Here is a 27,707-nt window from a genome sequence, read left to right as displayed (position 1 = left end):
CTTTAAGGTGTGTTTTTGTTTTCCTACACAAGTCATAAGATCGTAGGATCATAGGAGATTACTAGGCTACTGACCCGGAGGTCATTTTAAGCTTAGCCATTTAATCCCAATGTAATACCATAGACATTCTAGTCATTATCCAAGATTAAATTTAGTGATGACTGCCCATGTCCAGGCGGGCTTTATCCCCAATAAGAAATTACGGTGCCCCATCCACTCATCCAGGTTCCTCTTGAACAGTGTCATAGGGGTGCTCTGTTTCATATGAATTGATAGCCTGTTCGAAAGATGTGTCAGTCACTGGGAAATAAATCTGTCCCTCCAGCATGTCCTATTTAAGTCTCAAGCCATGTTTAGGTCCCTAGAATGGGTAGCCCTAGTCCCGTTTGATTTATGGATATGCAGCAAGTTCATTAGGTTTAGGTCTTGGATTGCTCTGTAGGCCAGGCATAAGTCTCCCCTAAGAAGTCTATATGGTACGGAGTATAGTGACAGGGACTTTAGTCGGTCTGTGCAAGGCAGATGCTGGAGCCCCTTGATCTTCTTTGTTAGAAACCTCTGAGGTATTTCTAATTGCTGCAGGTGCTTAGTAGGTTACATGCCAAACAGGTTGTATACTCACTTATGGGCCAGATAAGTGCTCAGTATAGGGAGTTATAACCTCTTTTGCTCTTACGACAATGCCTTTACTAATCAGGTGTCCTATGTAGAAAGCTTTCCGTACTACAGTAGACACATGGTGGTCGAAGTTAAGGTCACAGTCAAGTTGTGATCCCAGGTCCCTTACCACTTCATGGGTACTTAGGGTATTGTCGTTGATTTGATAGTGTGAGGGGGACATTGTTTGTGATGAAGGGAATGATGATGCATTTCTTTGCATTCCATTTGAGACTGTGACGAATACACCAGTTGTTGGTCTGTGTGAGACCCTCCTGGAGTATGTTGTTGTCTTTTGGCTTTTCCCGGTTAGGGGTCACCACAGCGGATCTCCGGTCCGCTAATGATTGGCAGTAGATTTTCACGAACATCGAGGTTCCAGCTCGACGTTCAACCTTCAACGAAGGCATGCCCATTTACGCATGTCTTTCGAATGCCCACCCAACCGCGGGGAGGACATGCAGACTCCACACAGAAGGCACTCCCTGCACTCCAGCCAAGAATCGAACGGGAGAACCTCTTGCTGTGAGGCAACAATACTGACATAATTTTGGAATCAATGATTTCACCTAGTTTGCAGTAGTCTGCAAACTTGGTCAACACAACCCCTTAGATTTGACCTGAACTTCTGAGAAGTACATACCAAACAGTAGGGGTCCCATCAGTGACCCCTGTGGCATCCACTGGTAGCAGGTTTGCTGGTTGATGTGGAGTCATCCACTTTGATCGTGTGTGTCTGGTTTGTGAGCCAGTTGGCAACCCATCTTACAACAAGGGGGTTTACATTCAGTTTGCTAAGTTTATTGGTAATGCCTGAATGTGGGATTGTGTCAAAAGCCTTTGCCAGATTGAGGTATGCTCTGTGCACAGATTACCCCTTGTCAGTGACCTTGGTCACATTTTCAAAGAAATCTACCAGATTTAACAGGCAGAATCTGCCCTTTATGAAGCTGAATTGGGTAAGATCCAGGGTTTGGAGGTCACCTATGTCTTTATTTATGAGGTCCATAATGATATGTTCCATGGCCTTACCGATGAGGCTGGTCACAATATGGGTCTGTAATTCCCTGGGTCTGTTGCTAGGAAATCTTTGTGGAGGGGAATAGCTGTTGTTGATCTACATTCCACAGGAACAAAGCCTGTGGTTAGGCAATGATTGAAAAGGGTACTTAGTGGTGATGCTAGTTCATGTTTTAGCCGCTTTAGAAGACAGCCTGGGATGACATCTGTTCCCATAGAGACTGTGTTTTTTGTCTTGGGGAAGCCTTTGAGGATGTACTTTTCAGATATGTAGGGTGGGGGGGAGTTTGGGAGAAGGTTTGTTGTTAGCAAGGGATAATGGAGTGAAATTTCACCAAACCTATCCACTAGCAGGTTTGCTATCTTTGTGAGTCAGTGTGTGTGTGATACCATTGGCCACTAGTTCTGCACATGCTTGGATCCTACCCTTTAGATTTTTTACATAGCTGTAAAAGGCTTTATGAGTATCCTTGGCAGTACTTCCTAAGTTTCTGTCAAAGGAGCACTTGGAGGATTTGACAAGTTGCCTTATTTGCCTGTTGAGGCTGAGGAGGGTGCTGCAAGATTTCAAAAAAATGTGCCATTCTATGAAGAGATAGGGTTAATTACAAAGGAAAAATCAGCCATGAAATCAAATAATTCTTAAAAGATCAGATTGAGAAAGGAAGCTTAAGAGAAAGATACCAAAGTTAGAGGAGAGCCGACATGGAGTCATTTATTTTGTTGAAAAAAATCATTTTCTCAAATTATTTTGAAAAGGATATCCCCTTTGTCTCTGCTGTTGCTTTGGCTTCAGTTGGTTATGTTAAGTAGGAAAGAATGTTGGGGAGTGAAGACCCTCACATGGGATTGGGATGTAGCTTTAACAATAAAGGCACAACATTTTCAATGAAATGAGGTTTTTCGACAACAGAAAATACCTGGAACATATATATGTACAGTGAAATCCAAGAGCGGCGTGAAAGTGAGAAAAAAATGAAATGACCTTATTAGTGGTTAATAGAAGGTCAACATAATGGCTGAAATGGAGAGTGGTTAGAGCGGTCGCTGTAAGAATATCCAGTAAAAGATAATAAGGGGGTAAGAAGAGATAATTGCAATGGAAGAGGCCAGGGACAAGAAAGGGGAAGATATAACTAACAATTACCAGTACGGTGTACAGCTGGGAATCCTTTCTAAGTACTCTTTATTTCACTATCAAAAGCAGAAAGCATAGGAACTACGCATCTGATGAGAAAGTTTTCCTTGCAGTAAGGGTGACGTAAACAAAGGCTTTTGGCTAGATTGAAGAGAGAAGCTTCAGTACTCTGCATATTTAGGTTCTAAATTTTACAGTGGAAGGGGTGACAAGGCAGAAGAACTTATAAAATGGATGTCAGAGAGGAGCAAAAATTAAGGCTCATTATCTTGTAGGTAAAGGTGGGTCACCAGAATACAGCAGATCTCAGAATTACAGCGTATTTTATTTAGATAAATTTTGAATTTACTTTTGGTAGTGTCTGAGCAAACAAAATGTCACAAGTAAAATTAACTTTTACTAGATATAGTAAAACGCTGTCTGAAAAAGATGATTTTTTAAATACCACAAGGGTGTAAAAAAGTTGCTTTTCACTGAAATGTAACGAACAAACCAAGTAAATAAGTAAAATTAACGCTTTCAAAATAAGGGACGTAACTTAAAAATTTTCGATATCTGACTTTGCGTCCTCCAGTGAAGTTATATTGGTTCTGAAAAAAAAAAAAGACTAAATAAATAAATAAAGAGATTGTAACATTTTTGGTCTAACAGAAGTTGTGTTTCTTTGGGATATAACTAAGCACCCATCCAAATAAATAGGTAAGCAAGCAAGAAAATAAATAGGTACTAAATAAATAAATACTTTCACACTTTCAAAATAAGGGTGTAATATACATATATGTATATATGTGTATACGTGTACATACATATATGTATATATAGATAAATATATATATATATATATATATATATATATATATATATATATATATATATTTGGAGATTGTGACATTATTGGCTATTGGAAAATACTTAAGATTCTTACCTGCAATCAGGTTTAAAAGGCCTAAGAGCATTTTTTCATAAATTGGCCATAAAATTTGAAAATGATGCTTCTGAGGTGTGTTATTATGACAATGTGTCTCCACTCCCAGCAAAGGCTGTAGCATGACTATTACCATTATAAAGTTTGGACATGTCCAACTTATCTCTCTATCTTGTGAATTGTGATTGGATACTAACCACCTATGATTGGGTTTGCTGCAATCATAATGACAATCTCTTGGCTGAGTGACCAGGTAAAACTGAGACTCATAAGATGTGCATGGATAGGGTGGCTGTGGTAGTGCTGCCACAGCAAGAGGTTCTCCAGTTCAGTTGTCGACTAGGGTGCCTTCTGTGCGGAGTCTGCATGTCCTCCCAGTGGTCAAGTGGGTTTCCTCCAGGTACTGTGGTTTCTTCCCACATCCCAAAGACATGCTGCAGGTGGATTAGGCACTCTAAATTGGACGTAGGTGTGAGCGTGTGCATATGTGTGCCTTCTGTGGAAGGTTGGGGGCCAGGCTGGTAACTTGACACTTTAGAACACCACTGCCAGTTGTCCTGTGGACCATTGTTTAGCTGTGGTTACCCCTAATGGGAAAAGCCAAAAGTGGAAGACGATGAGATGCGCATGGGAACTAATAAAGCACCATTTTACTAAATGTCACCAATCCTAAATCAATCTATCACGCTACCTGGTGTTGTTGATATGATAGTATCTTTTTAGATCGCCACTGTGGTTGTTCGCTTTACCACTGGCTCTGTTTTGGTAAATAAATAGGTTTAATGATTGCAGTGTCTTCCCAACATAACTGTATTTCTATCATTTAACTGTCAGTTTCTTAATACAAGCAATTTTTAATTATTTGCATTCTGGTAAACACGTGGTCCCAGTGAATCACTTACGTTCTTTTTAGTGGTGATATTTGGAAGCACAGGAAGTGACTTGCATATGGTCACAGACTGTAGAAGTGTAAACTGATGAGATACAGATGTAGGTATTCAACTTTGTAACACCTTAACTACATCGTTATAGTATTTTAGCCCAGTCTTTTTACTTATCTGCTTATTTATGTTTAAGTATATTTAGAATAATATTGTGCAGCACTCGTGGTGGTGCAGGGTAGCGTTGTTGCCTCACAGCAAGAAGTTCTCCTGTTCGATTCTCAACTGGAGCGCCTTCTGTGTGGAGTCTGCATGTCCTCCCCATGTTCGATTGGCCTTCGAAAGACATGCATGAATGGGTGTGCCTTCGTTGCAGGTTGGGCGTCGAGCTGGTACCTTGGCACGATAAAAATCTACTGCCAATCATTAGCGGACTGGAGTTCTTCTGTGGCGACCCCTAACCGGGAAAAACCAAAAGAAGAACAATTGTGCAGCACTTTATAAGATATTATCCCTTAATGGAAAAAAAATTAACTTTTGTCCAGAACACTGGTAACATTTAAAAACTGAAATATGGATTGCTTGTCATTGTCTGGCTGTATAAAATTTAGCTTCACTAATATGCCTGCACTGTTTTTGTTTCATATTGATTTCTGTTTTTTCTTTATCCATTCTACTGGGATCTTTGCCACTTAGCTAATAAAGTTAATTGCTCTGTAGTTAGCAACACTGGTCCAATATTGTGATATGAAAGAATACTTAAATTTTTTATGCAAAGTAATTGTCCATTAGCCAAGCTGCAGAACAATCATATTAGCTTCAGAACTCAGAGCAGAAACATGGTGTTTCAGACTGGGCTACACAAAGCTGCAGACAGACACTGTATTTTTTTTCCTTGCCATCCTATCATAATTGTGTAAGTAGCACAGTTGATCTAAAGCAGATCAAACAAATCAATTTCAATTCAAGCAGAAAAACAGTGAATTTTAAAACTGTTTGCAAAATTATCTGCCTTCGCCACAGTCCTGCTAGCTTTATATATTAATTGTAGGGATATTGTACCTTGGCGTAGGGAAATATTCTGAGATACCACAATCAGAGACTTGGCATATACCCCCACCCCCATTTACTAATGCAGTTCCTTTAATGCTTTAATGATAGGATCTCATTTGTGATTGACATGTAATATCAAACATCTGTTTTTCTCCCTCTTAGAACCAAGACCTCAGTGTTTTCTGTTACTTCTCTAATTCTGTAGGAAGATGCTCTCATCACTTCATAAGTGTAACCCGTGATGCTTTGCAGTCCTCTATTAAAATGCTCATTGACCCCTGCTAACCTTTGTTGTCCCTGAACTGAAGTGAGGGGTACATTATAATGAGCTGCAAGCAGGGCCTAAGAAAAGTATCTGTTTTTGAAGATGTGCTCTTGGAGCTTGTCACATGGCAGAGTTTGGGAGAGAAGCAAGGGACCTTTCTTGCAAGCAGGTAGAAGAATACTGGAGGGGTTACAAGAATAATTTTTATGTTACTGAAACATGCTTGCTTCTTAAGTTAGCAATTTCTACAAGAACATCTCCATCTGATGGCCCTCACCAGCTGAGCAGAGTATTTATTCATTCTTTTATTTAGAATGTTGTTTATTGGTTATTCCAGTGACCCGCGGAGATCTGAATATGCCATTTTCAGTGAAGTTCTCTGCACAATAAGTCGTGAACCTGCTTAATAAGGGTCATACATTAGGCAAAGGTAGATTGATAAAGTACTGCAGTTGTGCAGATTCTGATGATCGTTAAGCAGAAGAAGGAGGAGTCTGTGCTAACTTTATGGGAGTAGCTGTGCTGCACAAGCCTGCAGGAATTTAGAGAGATGAATCATCTGGTCTGAATCCTGGGATGTCCCTTGGCTTGCCCTGTTGAACCATTTAGATTCATTCAAATGAATCTGAGCCATGTGGTTGGGTTAACTAATTAAAAAAAAAGAGAGAGAACACAAGTGTACTGTAAAAGTGTTTTCATCCTTTGCTTCTTCAGAAATAACAGTAGGATCATAGGATCACAGGAGGTTAGTAGGCTATTGGCCCTGAGGCCCTTATAAGCCTAGCCAAGAGTTTAGCCCTTGTTTAGACAAGTCAGCACCCGATACCCCTGTCCAGCAGGCACACGGGTGAAATCCCATTGGTGTATTTTCTGTTTCCCATCCAGTTGTCCAGGTTGCATTGGTTGTGAGTAGCTCTGCCTTAAAGTTCCTCATATTGGTTAAGTTACAGCAGTCAACACAGGTTCTCTTCAGATGTTCATATCCTAATTAATTGCTCAAATTTTATTTGCCACAACCTATTTATTTGGTACATTAAACGCTCATGTTTTTTTCATATTTGTAACAATGGACTGGAATGTAGTACTTAAGCCTGTACTTCCAACATTGCAGTATCTCAGGTATTTGCTCTTTCCCCAAGTTGGAGTGACCTCAGTGTGCCGGTAATGAATTAAAGGTGGTTCCCCTTCTATGTGACCAGTGCAGTGCCTTCCTGAAAGAAAGAAAAAAATAAATTAAATTAAAAAACATTCTTTTTAATGCTTGTATGAATATAGATTTAGGTCAGTTACACATTTAGCTTTTATGCGTGTGTGCTGAAGAAATTAGTTTTATATATTTATTTATTATTTATTTGCAGTTTGTTAGCTGGGAAAGTCCACTGGACTGTGCAGAGCAGAGTGTGGAGGCCCGGGAAGAAAAGCTGCTCAGTACAAGAAAAAGAGCAGCCAAAAATAAAAATTAGTTACATTGGTAGTATAGCATTATTAATAATAATTGATAACAGAGTTGAAATCACATTTAGTACCAATAAAATTGTCAGGAAAATGTGGTTAGAGAAGTTTGGCTTCAGTTTTTATTAGTGAACCCCAGTCAGCAGATTCTGTACTTGTATTTCCCTAGACTTTTAAAAGTTATTTTGGAGTAGTGAGTGGTCTTTCCAGTATCCAAAAGGGAGATCACACCATAATGCATTCTCTGAGCACATGGAGACCCCTCCCTCCCCTAGAAGAGGCAAGGGGGGCCACACCCATTCATGCTTCCCCTCCATACCTGACTCCTACAGTGCCCAGGTCACAGTCAGGGCTCCACCCCCCACCTCCCAGCTCCGTCAGGCAGTTATTTCATATGCTCGGAAATACCTTAAATGCTGCTTAGAAGCTAGTCACTGACAAAACATTTACCGAAGAAGTTAAACTGATACTCGTTGCAGAGTTGGTAAAGGAAAGCAGAACATTTCTGAAGTGTCATGGTTAATAAGTGAAAAAGCAGAACCACAGAAAACAGTTTTCTGTGCCTGATATATTTGAAGGTAAAGAAGCCTTGCTTAGAAATGCGTCATTCCATTTAGGAGTACAATATCCTAGAAAAAATGCAAACCTCTTAAATGATGCGTGGCAATTACTACTGTGGAGAGCATCAAAGTATTAAGGAAAATTTATATTTTTAACAAAGTGTGTTTACCTTGAAATTTGTATCTAAATGTTTGAAGTAAAGGACAGCGCCTGAGTCAACCATTAAAAAAATTGTTGACTTGCTTCATTACCTTGTAACAGTACAAAGGCCTGCTATGGTAGCATTGCTTTGACTTTGTGTCACTTAATCTTGTTTACTGATTCATTTTTCAACATTTTACTCCTTCTGGAATGTAGTTGGGATTTTCTTTACTTATTTTTTCTTTTTATTCTGACAGAATATTAAAAACATTTAGAAAGAAAAGGGTGTGGAATCCAAAATAGCTTTGACTACTTTCTTTCAGTGCCTTTTTTATCCTTTCTCTCATTTCCTTTGCAGTCTACAGGTTATCAGTACAGTAGGCAGGTCTGTACCTGCTTGTATCTGATAGGTATGCATGTGCTCACCTCCCAAGAATGAAGTTAGAGCTCTGCAGACTGGGCTTCCACTGATTAATGTCTCTGTAAATGTAAGGTCCCTTCTGGAAAGGTGGTTCTGTGCGAGTTACAGTGCGTTATTAACTTGCCTTAATTAGATGTCTCAGGTTCTGTGGTTAGAGGTGAACTGAAGCACAGTGTACTTACTAGATGCTGCCTTTTGTAAATTTATTTCTCCTGTGTCTAAGTCAAGACAGCTGTATATTGAAACTAGACAAAATGTTAACTTGTGTATAGTCTTCCATCTTTCTTTCCATCTGTTTCTTGTATGATGCTGTTAGTCTTTTTTTCTTTATTTAATTTTGTTAGCTGGATTAATTCTGTTGAGTCAATGGTTACATTATAGGGGAAGGAAACGCAACAGTACAAACCTAGAGACATTTTTTTAACCAAAGTCAACCAAGTTAAGCAGCAGTATTGCGGCCCCACCGGCAGATGTCCAAGGATTCTGCATATAGCATTATTACTCATTATGTGTATAAGGGTGGGATCAGAGGTAGGGCAAAAATAATAAAAACATCCTTCATGGTTGCAGAATAGCACCACATTGGGGTACGTAAGTCTCAATTCATGTCACTGAATATATATTGAAACAGATCCAGGGAAACGATTGACTTTGGGAATGTGGAAACTGAGGTCAGCATTAGGAACAACTGGTGGTCAAACTGTAGGGGAACAAAAAATATAGAACAATTTAACAAAAAATATGTCTTTAAAGAAAATGAGTACAGGGAAAGAGCTTGCAAAGACATAGGAAGATCGTACAGCCACCTGTTAGCCAGAGGTCTAAACTGAACCTTGGAATCTGGAGCTGAAAATCACTTACCAGTGTGCTACTCTACCTACCTGGCATTATCAGAATCGATATCTTGTTTAAAGAAAGGTAGTTAGTTGGATAATGCAGTAGAAGGCAGTACCAAGTGTAACAGGAATGTAGTACACAGAAGAAAGTCAGAAATATCCTAAGGAAACTCATTGTAGTATGTCTGTAGGCTACATAAGAGCAATCCCTGTGCCAGGTTCCATTGCTAACAAATGTAGATTGGAGGCCAGTGTGAATGTATCAGCTACAATCCCAGGAGAAGAGGGCATGAGGCCAGTGGACTTTTGTGGAGTCCTCTGATAGGGTACAAGCACACTGCAGCTAGTCAAAGTTTATGATAGTGATCAGGTTGGCTGTACCTGAAAACTGCTTCCACTGTGACTGGTCAATGTTCAACCCACTGAAGATTGGAATCCAGGAACTTCATTCCTGGAAAAACAAACTGTCAAAAACACACTGTCAGTGTTCTTTGCAAGAGGGAGACAAGCCTGCATACACCCCCCCACCCTGGAGCAGGGGCAAGCTCCCCACCCCCAAACTTATATATATATCAAATCCACAGTCACACCAACCCAAAGAAGGGGAAATTACCTCTGAAATGGACATCACTGCTGGTTCAGCTGGATGACAGTGATTTCCTGAGGACAAACTCTGATCCTTGGTGGGTTAAACTTCAGGCAAATGACACTCAAGAATTCAGTCTTTGTCCACCCATAGGTTACTCCTCTGATAACCAATGCTATACCATGATTTTGGAGTTTAAGCAAGCAATGGGAGCATATTGATAGAAGATAGGTGGACTTTTTCCAGCTGTCCAGTATGACTTGCATTTTGGCTATCTCAGCTTCTAATAGTAGAATACGACCTTGTCCAAGGACAGAGTGATGTTAGGAAGAAGTAATATCCCAATTATTTTAAGTAATACTTAGTATTGTTTGTCAGGGCTTCATTGGTGTATCAATTTCATTTGGGAGCGCAGTTGATTTAATCAGTTAACTACAATAGGTATGTGCATTTGTTTTTTACTAACATACATTTGACTAGTTTGAATTTATTAACCTAGTGACTGGATGTTAAATTACCTTCCACGTTACTAATATGCAGTGAAACTTTACTTACACAAGTGTTTGGGGGTTCAGGGGAAAGAGTACTGAAAAAGAAGAAGGTTGCTGTGTAATTTACTAAGAAAGCCAAGATGTAATTTGAAACGACAGTTTAACTGCAGTCGAAATGCAATAAGATATACAGGTTTGTTGTGAGAAATAACTAGAAAGTGCTTGCGGTTTAATATGATTTGTGTATTTTGGAGGCAAAACTAAAGTTCAGTTATAGTCCTTATTTTCCTGTTCAGCAAAATTATTTTTATTTCACTAAAATGTGTTTTTAAAGCTTCTTATCTCCCCACCTTATCCAGACAAAAAAAAAAGTGTTGCGGATTCAATTTAGTGTAGAAGGTTTAGTAGTGTCATGCTAAAGCCAGAAGGTGTTGGAATGAAATTTATATATGAAAGAGAACAGTGAAAAAATGTTTTTGTGAATGCAGACTGTTTTTATTGCTGTTATGGGCTAATGAAACAGTAGAAATATGTCATAAAAGAGAACAACGTAGAAGTGGTTTTATGAATGCAGACTGTTTTATTGCTGTTATGGCGGTAATGAAACAAATGCAGTATGTCATATTTTATGAAAATTAAAAAAAAAGAATAATTTGGCACTATCAAATTGCAGCTGTCTTGTTTTATGAAGGCCTCTGAAATAATGTACAGTATTTTAAGTTACTGTTGGAATATTGAAAAGTGTGAGTGTTATGGGACTGTACTAATGTAGTAAAATGCCTGTCCATAACTTTGATGTCTTGATGGTTATTTGCATTTTCCTCAAGTGTTAGCCCTAAGCTCTTTAAGAAGTACTTTTCTTTCTTTTTTCTTTTACTCTTGACTGCAAACAATTTAAAGTAGAGCTTAAAAAATGACTCTGATCGCATTCTTGAAATGCCATGAAAAAATGTTGTTTCTGTTCCTAGAGCTACCTAAGCTTTTATAGCCTCCCAGACTCACTACTGCTTATCAGTTTATCTTGCTATTAACCAGCAACTCCCAGATATGACATTTTCACTGATTGGACCCCTGATTTGGACATTATAGACTGTTTTCCTGTAACTCCCATCAGACAAAGTTCTTAGGCAGCAGATTACATGAGCTGAAAGTCCATCCTTATTTGATATTTGGTCAAGCTCCCATTTCTTGGTGGTGATGTGCATTTCATTAGAGAGTCAGTGTGCAGTATCCAAGTAGGTTTAACACAATGTACTGACTTAAGATGATACATAAAGGCTTGTGATGTCCATTAATAGTTATATTGATGGCCCCTGTCTCCAATTCAGCCCTCCAGGAAGAAGAGAGCAGACCATTAGCTGCTGCATTCTGTTGCCCTGGCATACCCTTTTAGTAGCCTGTGCTCACTCCTGAGCATGAATCGGTGGTGCACTAGGAGGAATATTACCTTCATGCCAGAGGTACAATGCTTCCTTTCCAGAAGTTAAACCAGATGTTAAAAGACGATTCTGATTTAGGGACTGCAAGGACGTTTTGACGTATGGCCATATGAACAGCTCAGACTGAACCCCATACCATTTGGTAAAGATCGCCCAGTTCCAACTGAGTCAAATCACATTTGTCTTGGGATCCAAACTGAACTTTTTTTACTTCCAATTGTAGCATATATACAAATACATAGAAAAAAATAAGATCCAAAGTAATTCTTAATTGCCACCATATGCTTATTCCATGGGCCTTGCATGGTATGAGTTCCTTAATATTAAATAAAATAATTGTGATAATCCAGTTACATGTATTCCTTCTGTTTTTTTATCTCTTTCCTCTAGATATCCAGAAAGTTCCCTTGTCATCTGCTGTGGGCTGGCATCATAACATGAAGCAGTATAGTAGTGATTTTGGCACTGGGGTACCCTGGAACAGCCACCTTACCTTTTGCCTTAACCCAGTCCATCTGTCTGTCTTTTGGCAGCATGAACAATCCCACTTTCTGCATGGGTAGGACCTTTGGGATTTCTGCATGTACATATGCAGAACAAACCAAGAAGATTCAGCTAAAAAAAATGTAATTAATTTATTGATCTTTCAGTTTGCATTTGAGTTTTTGAACTCAGAAGTCTGTAGATCTGTTAAGTCAGGATGGTTTGACTTTTTTAATTACCTTAACATCTAGTTGCAACCCTTTTTCTAATAACATTGGGTTTCAGCATTTTGCACCATACTTTCACTGCAATATTTTTTGTCTTAATGTTACACATGTAATATTTAAAATGTTTGTGTCTTATGTAGTAGATGATTTTATGTTGCAATTTGAAAATTCTTTATGAACTACAAAACTAGCTTTGGCTTGATCGTAAAAAAGTAACCGATACAGCTAAAGAAATGAATGTTCCCATGTCCCATGCAACACTGAAAAGGCCCATTCACCACAACACTTGAGCAGTGCCTATCACAGTCACCTTTAATGGCTGAATCTCATCCACATCTGCAGCTTTGCCACTTCAGAGTAATTTAATTGCTTAGTGACCTCACCTACGGCCGCAAGATGGTGTGCACTGAGGAAGGTTACCAGGATGGAAATGTCACAGATGGGAGGAAACTGTTAATTTATGCATTTTACTGTGTGACAGTGGAAATGTCACAGCATTTCTTGTATTATATTATTTACTATTTGTAGCTTAAGAAGAAATGCCTACAGAATGTGCTTTTAAAAGATGGTAACCTTCCTCAGTGCACACCATTTTGGGGCTGTAGGTGAGGTCACTAAGACAATTCACAAAGCTAGGCATCAACCCCTATATCACCAGGTGGGTTGCAAACTAGCTCACAGGTAGAACTCACAGTGTGAAAGTAGCTGACTCCAAGTCAGACTGACGACCAGTCACGAGTGGAGTCCCACTGTGTTCGGTCCTGGGTCCTCTCCTGTTTGGTATCTACTTCTCTGAAGTCCAGGCCAACATGAAGAGACTCTGGCTGACAAAGTCTGCATATGATTGATTAACTCCCCAAGTGATGTTGACATGCTACAGAAAGGTGTCACTGAGACCAGCGACTGGTGTCAGAACCATGGCCTTAAGCTCAATGCCAAAAAATGTGATGTGTCGTCATCCACTTTGGGAAAAATCCAGTTCCCATGAATTACTGCATCAATGGTAGTCCACTGAACACAGAAGGCATTATGAGAAATCTGGGAACACAGGTTGACAACAACCTCTCTTTTGACCACCACATTGCCACTGTGGTCAGAAAGTCCTTCTATGTGGCACATCTCATTACTAAGGGTTTTGCATCCAGGAAGAAAGAGGTCATTGTCTCCCTCTACTCTTCCCTCATTAGGCCAATCATCGAATACAGTGCCCCATTTGGCATGTACCTCACTAGATGCCTGCAACAACTGGAGAGGCCATACAATTACCTCACTAGATGCCTGCAACAACTGGAGAGGCCATACAATTACCTCACAAAGAGGATCCTAGGCCTTAAACACTTGTCCTATATAGACAGACTTAAAAAACTCCCAACTATTCTGTGTCTCATATCACCTACTTAGAGGCGATCTCTGCTAGACTTACAAAGCCATGTCTGAACAATCTCTGTTAGAAATGCTGCATCTAAAGAAATTCTAATCCCTCCGCACTACATGCTCCAGAGACCGCAACCTCATTACCACAATCAACAGAACGTGCTGGAGGGACAGGTTCATAACACAGAGACTGCCCATGCTATGGAATCGACTTCCCATACATGTCAAACAGAGCACCTCACTGGCCGTCTTCAAGAGAAATCTTGATGAGTGAATGGGAAATAGAAAATTCACCCCGGGGATCACTCCACTGGCTCTACTTGACAGAGGCACTGGGAACTAAGGTTGGGTGGCATGATGCCAGGGTACTCCTATGGGCTAGGCTTGTAAAGGCTCCAGGGCCATTAGCCTAGAACACACCTATGAACAGTTTTGAACATACTCTAGTTGGAGTCGAGGAAAGAAGTTACTTTACTGACACCGTTTACAGATTCTGAGTGTCTGTGAAGCTGTAGATTCTGAGTATGTAGCATTTGTGAGCACTGTTATTCTAAGTGAGTAGCAGAATTTTTGGATGAAAAATGTTCAAAACATTATCTGAGGACACAGGAGTAGAGCATGAGCAAGGAAAAGCTTAGCCAGAAACAAAGTCACGTCGTTATAGCTGTCCCATCATGCCATTTCTGATTAAAAAAGCTGAAAAGTAATTACAATGCTGCAAGGCAACATCAAGATAGGATGAAAAAATACAAGTTTGCCCCTAATCATTGTGGTACCTATAAAGTTAGATTCCAAAAGCCGTTGCTTGTTTTTTGTGGGAAGGGATGCAGTCCTGGGTTTGCCTGTCAAATCTTTGCTTTCCTGTTACTTTGCTGCTGATTTCAAAATCAGGTCACCTCTGTTAGAAGTTAAATGTATACCCACTACAGTACAATATTACAATTTGAGCTACAGGTTGTGAACCTGCTTTTCCGTTCTAAGAAATGCCACTTGTGTTTTCCATATGATTTCATGTGGTGCAGCTTAACAGCATTTTTTTAATCAAAAAGACTGTTTGTCATGCACAAATACTTTTAGAGTGTTAAATATTTATAAAGTATGCTTTTAAAAATGAACTGCTTTTCAAAGTTGGTAATTAAAGTAAGTAACTTGACTTTCTCAAGACTTCCGTCTTTCCTTTTTGCATCACAGTTTCTCACTGGATCTTTTGAAAACCTTCTCATTAGGAATTCGGATTTGTTTAAAAATATAATGTTGTGATTAGACATTATACATCAATTTCGGACATCTGTGAACCTGCATTAGCAAAAACATTTATTAGTAAATTAGTCTCAGTCAACCATATTAATAAGCCATGGTGGTGCAGTGGTAGCGTTGTCACCTCACAGCAAGAGATTCACCCGTTCGATTCTCGGCTGGAGTGCCTTCTGTGTGGAGTCTGCATGTCCTCCCCACGGTCGAGTGGTGTTCGAAAGACATGCATGAATGGGCGTGCCTTCATTGAAGGTTGGGCATTAGGCTGTCACTTCGGCACCGTTAAAATCTACTGCCAATCATTAGTGGACCAGAGTTCTGCTGTGGCGACCCCTAACCGGGTAATGTCAGAAGAAGAAGTATCAGTCAACCATATTATTATCCTATGAGTGTTTATTCCTGCCTGTCTGTAACATGGCCTAAGCTTTTCTATAACTTGCAGTCAAAAAGAAAACATTTACCCTTATAGAACTTTTTCTTCCTATAGTGAATTCATATTTGAAGTGTAGTCAGTGAGTTGAGACCAAAGTATTTGTTTCAGTCATTCATTTATTATATAGTACACTTGCATGGCCATACATATGAATGTCCATATGCTACTGTATAAGCATCCAAGCCCTTTGCTTTACCGCTATGTCCATCAGGCAGTCACAACAGGATTTTACTGACAGCTACCTTTCTTTGCTATCAAAATTGAATAAGTATTCCCTCTCTTGTGTATGGTCATTGTTACCTTATCCTGTCTTCACTCACTTCATATTGCTTGCTTAGAAAGTCAGGCTACATATATTTTGTCCTTTTACCCAGTTTACTGCTCTAGTGCTGTATTTTACATTTTCTTTACTCTGTGTATTATTTTGTAAGTGAAATCAGAGGATGGATAATTGACTTAAGAGATTACAAATGTCTCTAGACGTCATTAGAGAACTCCTCGAATACTGAAGAGAAAATGGTAACAAGAACATAGAAAAATGCAGAGGTTAAGTGCAGCCGCTCCTTCTGCTATTTTCTTTTCTCACGGCCTTTCACAGAAATACAAAGGTCATGTTCATTTTCCAATGGACCTCTTTCCAACTGTATCAGCTGTGCCGATGTAATAATTTTCATAGACTAATTTCCTTTCTTAACACGAATCTGTTGGTTTCTAGAAGGATGCTTTCCTGAGGTGGGCGTAATTAAGGCTACTGGTAATCTGGCTTCTTTTAGGGGAAATGAACAGTCCCTCCCAACCCCCACCCCACCCTGTGGAGAAAAGTGGAAGAGTGAGGACCTATATGATGTGAAATGTGACAGTTTTTCTACATTTACGTGTGAACCAGATGCTTTATATATATATATATATATATATATATATATATATATATATATATATATATATATATATATACACACACACATATATGTATATATATATATATATATATATATATATATATATACACACACACACACACACACACACACACACATACACATACAGAAAGTATTTTCCCAAGTAAAATGTTTTTTGCAGTTAGGACTTTCTTAGGATGGAGTACTTGTTATCTTACATAGGATGATACTGTTTTGAGTCTCACATTTTAGACAACTTTTTCTTTTCCTTTCAGCTTTTCCCATTAAAGATCACCACAGTGGATCATCTGTTTCCATTTCTTCATGTCCTCTGCATCTAGTTCTGTCACACCAACCTCTTACATGTCCTCTCTCACCATATCCATACATCTTATCTTAGGCCTTCCTCTTTTCCTGTTACTGGCAGCACCATCCTCAGCATCCTTTTCCCAATATACCCAGCATCTGTCCTCAGCTCATGTCCAAACCAATGCAGTCTCGCCTGTCTGGCTTTGTCTCCAAACCATCCAACCTGAGCTGACCCTCTAATATGCTGAATCCTAATCCTGTCCATCCTCGTCACACCCAGTGCAAATCTTAACATCTTTAACTCTGCCATGTCCAGCTCTGACTCCTGCTTTTTTATCACTACCCTCTTGTAGACCTTCCCTTTCACTCTTACTTGTACCCGTCTGTCACAAATCACTCCTGACACTGTTCTCCACCTACTCCATCCTGCCTGTACTCTCTTCTTTACCTCTCTTCCACACTCACCATTACTCTGAACTGTTGATCCCAAGTATTTAGACTCATCCACCTTTGCCAACTCTACTCCCTGCATCCTCACCATTCCTCTGTCCTCCCTCTCATTCACACACATATATTCTGTCTTAGTCCTGCTGACCTTCATTCCTCTCCTCTCTACAGCATACCTCCACCTCTCCAGGGTCTCCTCAACCTGGTCCCTACTCTCACTACAGATCACAGTGTCATCTGCAAACATCGTAGTCCATGGGGCTTCCTGCCTGATCTCATCTGTCAACCTGTCCATCACCATTGCAAGTAACAAAGGGCTCAGAGCTGATCCTTGATGTAATCCCACCTCCACCTTAAATGCATCTGTCACTCCCACCGCAGACCTCACCGCTGTCACACTACCCTCGTACATATCCTGTGCCACTCTTATGTACTTCTCTGCCACTAGTGGCTTCCTCATACAATACCACAGTTCCTCTCTAGGCACCCTGTCATATGCTTTCTCTAAGTCCACAAAGACACAATGCAACTCTTTCTGACCTTCTCTGTACTTCTACATTTTATCTACATTTTAGACAGCTTGATAAGTAATAAAATGATCAGGAAAATAAGCCACAACATTTCTTACTCACCCCGTAAAATGATGGTTTGTCAAAATATTAATTGTGTAAACTTTATAGTAATCTTGCTGGAGTGTGTGCAATGATGTTGCTGTTGGTTTGAAAACAGACTTGTCAGAAGGTTAGTGATTAAGAGAGACAGTGCCAGTCTCATGTATAAGGTGTTTCCCTTATTCTGATAGAAAGGATGTGCAAAACTTCCTTACCCTTAAAGGAAACTTTTAGGTGTGTATGTGGGGAGATAAGTATAAATGAGTGCTTTGGAAGCACCAGGAAGCCAAGAGATTGTGTGCCTATGAAAAACATTACAATGATGGCAATGAAAAGCAGGCTGACTTCACTGGCTGTCTTTGCATCTAAGGAGGCTTTATTTTTAATAGAGAGATGTTCTTTTTTAATTATTAGCCAGTGTTTCCACAGCGGTACAGGGTGACTGTCTATAGCAGACAGGATGGGAGGGGGATGCTGTATTATTGCTGTATTATGATAAGGGGCAAGGATAGGTGTCTTCAACAAGGAAATTTTGACAGCTTCATAGTGCTGTCTTTAATACGGCATTGTCTGTTTGACTGTTAACATGTCTTCCAGTTTCCTCCTTTAGAATCTAATTTGTAGAACATGAATACAGTTAGATGCAAACAGAGGTACTAACACACTAGTTTGCATAACACTCAACCTGTTAGTGCAAACATTCTGGACAAACATGAAAATGATGAGATACAAAGGGCCCCAGTTAAGTACAGATTTTAAATACTGCCCTCACAAATGTAGATAGTTGACAGAATAACAGGTTGCACATTAGTTTGCATTTTACGAAGTCTGAAAGTCAAGTGTCTATCACCATTGAGTGACTTCATTCCTCAATGATTTGCCAGAAAACCATAAATTTTATGAGGCACAGACAAAAATGTCAGGCAAAAATCTGGACATTCTGCAAAATTTTGAGCAGCTATGATAATTTATATGTGGGTAGCCATTTTAAGTATGTGTCCCCCTCTCTTTGTCTGTATCTCTTGTTCTGTCTGTCTGAGTGCTAATGACACTCTGGAGTTTGGTGGGTGGATCCTGACTTGATCAGAGGAAGAGGAAAGGTATTTTTCTGAAAACTCTTTCCATGTTGGTGTAGCTTTATAATTTGCAGTCTATAATTTATGTAGGTCTTAAAAGTAATGCTTCTCTGATTGTAAGTGTTTTTTCATTGTAAATATCCTGCTATCTATGAATTGTGGGTTGGTTGGGGGGGGGGTAGGGAACTGACACAGAGAAAGAGGTCTAGGTGTAGGAAACTGACAAATTTTACAAAGTTCAAAATTAAATTGTACAGCAAAAAAAAAAAAAAAATATATATATATATATATATATATATATGTGTGTGTGTGTGTGTGTATGTGTATGTATATGGATCCCATTTGATCCAGTGAATTTGTGTTTCGTCGAAATGTAAATTCACAAAGTCAATTACACGAAAGTGCATTTTTTCCAAAAATGCACTTTCGTGTAAGAACATAATTAAAAAAAAAAAGAGAGAGAAATGAAATAAAAACATGCAGTTTGCATGTTAGTTTAGTTGTACATCAACGTTTAGTGTTGATGTACAACTAAAACTATTGCTGAGATCGTGGTACAGTGGGGATAAGGGAATATTCTCGGAGTGAGAATATTAAAGTAGGGGGGTGGGGGGTGCACCCCCCCACATGGGGGAAGGGGACTTGCTCCCCTGCATAATTGTGTTTAGTTTGTTTATTTATTTATTTTTTTTGGTTTAGGTTTTACACGAAAGTGCATTTTCGAAAAAAATGCACTTTTGCGTGAGTTCGCGAATTTACGTTTCGGTGAAACGTAAATTCGCTGGATCAAAGTAGCTCTATATATATATATATATATATATACATATATATATATATATATATATATATATATATATATATATATATATATATATATATATATATATATGTACATAGAGAGAGAGATAGAGGGGGGGGAACTAGGAGAGGGTACCAGTACCATACCTCTCAAATGTCCAGATTTTGCCTCATATCTTGGTCTCTTCCTCAGAAAATTTGTGGTTTTCTGATAAATCACAGAGGGTTGAAATCACTAAATAATAACTTACATTTGTGTTTTAGACTTCATACCCTTCAGAAAATGCATGCTAACACAAATCCTGTTATTCTAACAACATTTAAGTTTATACAATATTCAACATTTGTCACTATTTTAGGCCTTTGTATCACCATTATTTTCGTCTTTATCCAGATTTCTCGCACTAAGAGGTTGAGAGATAAGGACGGTATTTACGCCTGTCCGGACAGATTACTGTTACGTATAAATAGTGTACATAACATTGGGAAAAGGGGATCTGTATGAAGTGTAATATGGATTGTCTTAGTCTCAAGTTAAAGTAAAAACGCCTTGACCTACAGGATCATGGAGGGAGGATTGAAGGCATTGTGAGTCACCATATAGAATGGCAGAAGATACAATGTTGCACTCTTTTTACTAAGCTGTGTCACAGAGCAAAGCTCTAATTAATACTGCAATGAAATGTTATATGTGTAACCACAGATAAATGGCTGCCACTGCTGAGCGAAGACTTTAGTCTGAAAGATGTGGATCAGAGTACCCCGATTATGGAATATGTACATTACACTGAGTTCTGACATTATCGAAGCACAGACCAACCACATAAAGTCAGAACACAACGTCAGTTCTATATGCTACCAACTTTTTTTAACAGCAGTAAAAACAGGTAGCATGTTTCCCAAGATCACAGTAGAGCAGGGACTGTTTTTTTTTTCCCCTTTACCCACTGTAGTGTGATCACTGAGTTGGTAAATATAAGTATTTTATTTATTTAACATTTGTTTACCAGGAAAGTCCAACTTGCACAGAGTCCATTTTCATCAGAGGCCTGGGGAGAAATGCTCCAGATGCATGGGAGGAAACCAAAGCACCTGGAGGAAACCCACACGAACGTGGGGAAGACATGTAGACTCCGCACAGAAGGTACCCCAGCTGAGAATCAAACCAAAGAACCTTCTGCTGTGATGTAACAGTGCTAACCACTGTGTCACGGCTGTACCCTAGCAGGGGTAATAGCAGGGAGTATGGGGTTCACAGCCCCCCATGTGGGAGGTAAAATGGAGCTTCCCCCATGCAAAGACTGTTTTTGCAGTGGTTTTACTGTTTTATGTTGAAGTCTTATGTGGTCAATGTTATGTGCTTCAATACTATAAGCACTTAATGTTATGAACGTATTCTCCTGAGGATATGTGGGTCACTAACATAGCTGCCATCAGGATGCTAGCTGTTGCTAGTGCTAGAACCCTCCAGAAGAGTAGAAGTTCAAATGTAGAACTTCTTTCTTTTTTGATCTGTTAGATTCGATTCGTCATATGACCCTTTTTTCAGGGGAAACTTGACACGGTCTTTAGAATAACTAGGGGTATATCCCCCTCCCCCAATTTGGTGGTTAGTGTGCTTGAGCATAACTTGTTTTTGTTTATTCAGCAGGAAGAAGTGATATGAATGACAACCAGAAGATGTAATATGCTCTTGTTCTGAACAGATTAAAATATGTTTGCTAATACTAAAAATTCACCCATGTTTTTTGCAGCTATTATTAAGCAGTTTGACTCAGACAGAAATGGCTTTGCAGACTAATTACTGTTCAAAAAGGTAACACACTCTTTGGTACTAGATGATTATAAGACTGTGGGTTCTATTCCTATATCAGGTAAATGGATTAATTTTGTCCAGTTATGATGCTGCATTGCAGCATGAGGTGTTGGTGGTGGTGAGCGGGTCTGGAGTCCCAAGTGTGCTGTCCTTTGGATGAGATGCTAAACTTAGGATCCATCTGCCTGAGCTGGTGGTAGCTCAGTTGGATATAAAAGATCCCATGGTACTTATCAGAAAGAGTAGGGGAAGTTTCCTGTTTCTCTGGCCACGTTTCCCCTACTCGGTGTGAATACCAGGTGGGTCTCCCCTGATAATAGGCCACAGGCCTAGTGGAATTAACCTGTCCAACAAAGTGTAAAAAATAAATAAGGATGTGAGTGATAGAAACCAGGAGACTAAAGGAGAATAAACCTGCCTGGAGAAAAATAGAAGGGAAGCAAAATAGAACACTGCAGAAATTGAGTTTTAGCTCAAAGAACGTGCTCAAAGTAGAATGTACATGCGTGAAGGAAATCGGACAATAAGTACTGCAAAAGATGGGGGGGGTGATGTGCAGACATTTTGGAAAATGTTTTAAAAAAGTTATGAAAAGACTCAAATAATAATTAAAAAATGTCTTGTGAGTACAGATAAGAAACTGTGAAAACAGTGATGCCTTCAAGGAAGAGGAAGTGAAACAGGGTTGCAGTTTTTTGTAAGCAAGACGTGACTGCATCATTTGCAGGACACTGAAATGCACTGTTAGAAGTTTACTTCATGTCATTAAAGCATTTTATGAAATGTATTTAATCTGGATGATTTATACCAGGCATGGGCAAACTACGGCCCGGGGGCCACATGCAGCCCGTTAAACGTTTTGATTCGGCCCGCCAAACTTGAAAAAATTTAATAAATTAACCTTGTTAATGTTTTATTTCCCCTGCAATTCTAATGTTTCCTCACTAGATGGTGCACTCTAGATATACTGGCTTTGTTGAGGTGAAGCGTAGGCCTATTACTCCACGTTTGCACTTTACCCTTTGACCCACTGCCCCTCTATGAAGATGAGCGGACCCAAGAAAAGGAAAGTGGACAGAGAATGTCGAGTGTTCAATAAGGAGTGGACAACTAAATATTTTTTCACTGAACACCGATCATCTGCTGTTTGCCTGTTATACCAAGAAACTGTGGCAGTTTTTAAAGAGTATAATATTAGCCGTCACTTTGCCACAAAGCACGCTAATTATGCTAGCAAGCTCTCAACAAAAGAACGGGAAGCTGCTGCTGAGAAGGTGGCAGCTAATTTGAAGGCTCAGCAAAGGGGAAACAAATTGAATAAAAGGAACAGGACAAGTACATCTGCATCTCCTACCGTTTTTGAAAAAAGACAGTCAGGAGGAGAGTGATGGTGATATTCTGAAGGATAACAAAACTTTCAGTGCTTTAAAATAAAATGGTCATTTATTTGATTTTCAGTGTTTAAAGACTCATTTCGAAGTCAGAGATTTTATTGTAATGCTTTTCTTCATTTTCATTGGAAATTAAAGCACATGTTTTCTCCATATCCCAAGATGTGTATTTTCCCCCCAATGAGGTGATGTTTTCAAAGCATGCCATCTATCTGCTCCTGTTCCGGCCCCTTTGTCAAATGTTAGAACTCAATGTGGCCCACGAATCAAAAAGTTTGCCCACCCCTGATTTATATGCTTGTATACATCTGAACATGAGCAAGTACTTGCTGACCTATTTTTTTTTTTTAAAACACCTTTATTGAATTATCACTTGTGACATAGGCAAACTTACATTTACATAAAAGTAATCAAACCATATTAACAAGATCATATTTGCAAACATTATACATCACATATATTGTTATGTATCCTTAAATCTAAGCAACATTCCATTAATTAACCAATTCCTGCCTTCTCGTAAACCTAATTCCTCCTCCAAAACATTTTTTCTGTATGTATAATTCACAAAATTTCCATTTTTTTTTCTGTGTAATTTACTCCTACCCTTTTCTAAAGATCCCAATTCCTTTTCTTATATCTCTGTTACAGTATTAACTCCTTTGGGTATAGTTGGTTTATAATTTAATTTCCATTTTCTAATAATTGTTTTTTTTATGGCAGCCACCAGAATTAAATTTAACAAGGCCTTACTATGTCTAGGCAATTCAGATCCTGTATCCCAGCTCAAAAAAATATTTTCCTTAGTTACACTCATTTGCTCACCCAGAATTCTAGGCAGAGTACTCTGTAGGGAATTTTTAAAGTCTGCTAGCTAACTAAATATACTCCCAAAACATGTTCCCAGTTATCCCTTTCTTCCCCAATCACACCCCTATCTAGTTATCAAGCAATGTTGCATATGCCCTACTAAATATCCCACCTCCTTTCTAGATTCAACAACAAACTCAACCAGTGCAGGTCTTTCATTTATGATTCTCCTATCCCTTTCTGTCTGTCTATACTCTGATATCAATCTCTGATAGGGAAGACAATCATTAGCCTGCAATCTAAATGTCAACCCGGGCCTCAACTGAAAATGGACATGTATCCAGCTAGACTAGCCCGGTCAACAAATGTAAAATAAATAAAATAAAATAAAAATCCAGGCCTCTTTCTATTCTATTACCTTTCCTTCTCTAATTACATGTTCCCAATACTTGGTTCTTTTGCAGTCTTCCTCCAGTAAATTGCAGCCCCCTCATGCTTATTCTCTGTACCCCTAATTGCAATCATTCCTATCAGAAGAATACCTTTTTCCATTCTCGCATTGGCTTAGTTCATACTATACTCTCTGTTACTTTATGAATGACCGTCATTATGTTCCTTAAGGATTTGAATCGAAAATCCCATATTCTTTCCTTATTTCTTGAATTACTCCCCCTGCTTCATCGTCATCACTTTCTATTTTGAATTGTAGCTTTCTGCTTGTGTAATATATAAGAGCTTTAACTGCGTAGCTCTAAAATATCCCTTCAAATCAAGTAATCCTAAACCTCCTTGTTCTTTTGGGAGGATCAGATTATCCTACTTAACTTTTGCCCTCTCCCCTTCCCACATAAGTTCCTTCAACTCTTTATTTGTTACTGTTCACAACTTCTCCTCTGGTTGATAAAATATGTCTGAGCTGTGTGTAAAACTAAAGGGGCTAAAACAGTTTTACTACTTGTATCTTCCTATCCATATCCATATGAAAGAGCTTCCAGTTTTTCAGTTTTTATATTATCTTTTTTTTAGTCTCTTCCCATATATCCTTAGCTGCCATAACTAATCCGTACTCCTAAATACTTCATTTTATCATGTCCCCATAAATATGGGTATTGCTAAACCAGCTCACGTGTGGGTACATAGTTTATAACTATAGCCTTTGTTTTATTTTCATTAATTTTGTATCCCAAAAAAATCCAAAACTCTTTCACAATATTCCACAACACTGAGATGTCAGGTACAAAGTAATATCATCTGCAAATAAAGCCAACTTTTCTTGAAACAGCATGCCAATTATATCGTTGAATTTCTGAGTCCTTTATTTTCTTTGCCAATGGTTCTAAATATAACACAAACAACAAAGGGAAGAGGGACCCCCTGCCTGTTTCCTCTGTTCAGGTGCAACTTATCAGACAGGAGCCCACCCATTTCATTTTTGACTCCTGTCCTTCGTATAGCCTTCTAATTGACCTTATTATTGTATCAGGAAATACAAAAGCTTTCTTTGCCCTACACACAAAATCCCAGCTTACTCTGTCAAATGTTTTCTCTGCATCTAGAGCCGCCAATAACAGCTGTGGTTTTTAACATTCTGTTTCTGTCTGGCTTTTCATTGTTCTCATAAAGTTGTCAAATGTTTGCCTCCCTAACACTAAGCCACGTTGGTCCATATATTTCCATTTTGGCATCACCTTTGCCATTCTTTTACCCATTATAGACACAAACATATTATAGTCATGGTTTAAAATTGAAATGGGCCTATATGAAGGTGGATCAGATGGTTCTTTCCTGTCTTAAGATACTACAGCCACCACAGGTTTTAACAGCATGTTGGTGCATCCCCAGCTTTTAATATGCTGCTAAACTAAACCTTCCATACCTTTAATCACTTTCTTCCCTCCTAGCATCCATATTCCCACATAAATATCCTCTATCCCTGGAGACCTTCCTGTAGATTGGATATACATCACCATTTTTATCTCATCTCCTATTTTAACTGTTAGTTATTGAGCCTCATCAACCTCTAAACCTGGCATATTGTTTTCTATAAATATTTCCATGTGAGCTTTTACTTTATTTTCTCACTTCTCTGCTTTATACATATTTTCATAAAATTTCCAAAATATCTCTAATACCTCTACAGAATCTCAGGTTATATTTTCCTTGATTTTCTTCGTATTTCACTGTTGTTGTCATCAGCTATGGGTTATCCCTACTGTGGTAGCCCTCGGTCGGCCCGAATACCAGAATCAATGTTTTTCTGCGTTCGCTGCTGTCGCTTGCTGCCTGAGATCAGGTCATCAGTACTATAAAGGAAGGCAGCCAACACCATTACTTCAGTCTTTCTTGATGTGGCACATGTAGCAGAAGCAGTTTGCAAGTGTGCCAGTTGATCACTACCAGAGTTTGAATTACAGCTGAAAATGTCTAAAGCTAAGTACCCCTTTGGGGATCCTTTTTTCTTGCACTAACCAATGTCTAAAAAAGTTAACAATTGTCTCACCTGTGGAAAGCAAATACCACACCGAGACTTCCATTCATACTGTGTCACTTCTTTAGGCCCAGACCACAACGTCCCCCGTTGCCGGTTTGTGCCCTCTTTAATGCAAGAACGATTCATCGTAGAGCTCTTATTGTAGCCAGGTATTTTCATCTTCCATATTCGCATTCTGAAACGGCTTCCATTAGTCAACAATCTGTAGACATTCTGAAAAAATGTAAGGATAAAGCCAAAAACAGACCACACAAGGCTAAGCCTTCCGATGACTCTACCGCTAAGCAGGCCATAAGTTCTCTGGAATTCAGTGAGGCAGCTTCGCAGGCCACTACTGAGACCCTTTCAGAGTTCGGTATGCCACAGAAATCTTCTTTGTCTTCTGAGCCTTTGGTTGTCTCTGCCTTGGTTGAATCTGGAGCTGCGACACAGGCACTGGCTTCCAAGGAAGTTTTTCGCACTAACGAATCTAGACAAAAAATGACTTCTTCTCCTCCAACTATCGTTTCTCTCAGACCGATGGATACTCTTAGGCCTAGAGACAAGGCCACTCCTAGGAAAACTATCTCTGGCCACCATTTTACTCCTGTTCCACCACCCCAAGCTCAAATGTTTAAAATGGCAGAGGATCTTATCACCCTTATCAGGGGTAGTCAGGCCACACCTTCTAAAAAGAAAAGAGACCTTTCTCCTGAAATACTGACAGAACAGGATTCTGAGGAGTCGGATTATTCAGATTTTGAAAAGGAACAACAACCTCTGACTGCTTATGAGGATTCAGATGCAGAGGAATCCATTCCTTCTGCCTCCCCACCAAATGATCTTTCCTTTGAGGAAACCCTTCACACCCTCAGGGAACATTTCCACTGGGAATTCCAGGACTTCCTTCAGTCTAACAAAAGGCTAAGAGAGTTTCTAGACCTGCCTCAGCAGAGACCCTTGGCCATCCCTCCAGTCTTAGAGGTGGTTGATGATCCAGCTTAACTCCTGACGCTCTCCCACCTGCTCCCAGAAAACCTGACAGATATTACAGAGTACCAAATTCTCACAAATACCTGTACAGAAATCCTGCTGCAGACACGGAGGTCATTACACAGGGACCAAAAGGAGCTAAGGCTAGTTCTGCAAAGAATCCTATTCCTTCTGACAAGGACTCCAGAGCTCTGGACAGATGGGGTAAAAAAGTATACACCTCTGCAACCTTAGCTATCAGAGCACTCAACTGTCAGTTCCACATGTTAAAATATCAATAACACACTTTGGAACTATTAAAACAAAATATTTCAACCTTTCCTGACTGTGCCAGTTCGAAATAGCAGATTTACTGCACTCTACTTGTCAAGTGGCTAAACACTCATTACACTGTGGATATGACGCCCTAGAAGCCTCAAGCAGGGCAGCAGTGTCAGGATCTGTCATTAG

The 27,707-nt window shown here is 39.3% G+C and overlaps 1 protein-coding gene across 8 annotated transcripts in view; it reads left to right on the top strand.

Annotated features, from left to right (window-relative positions):
- Positions 1 to 27,707, top strand: part of AGRN (agrin) — a 3,161,231-nt gene that overhangs the window by 45,203 nt on the left and 3,088,321 nt on the right. The window lies entirely within an intron of this gene.

The sequence above is a fragment of the Protopterus annectens genome, chromosome 2.part1 (assembly GCF_019279795.1).
Source record: "Protopterus annectens isolate FY-2018-M chromosome 2.part1, PAN1.0, whole genome shotgun sequence".
Classification (NCBI taxonomy): domain Eukaryota; kingdom Metazoa; phylum Chordata; order Ceratodontiformes; family Protopteridae; genus Protopterus; species Protopterus annectens.
The sequence above is the reverse complement of the archived record's forward strand: the minus strand, read 5'-3'. Positions and strand labels throughout refer to the sequence as shown.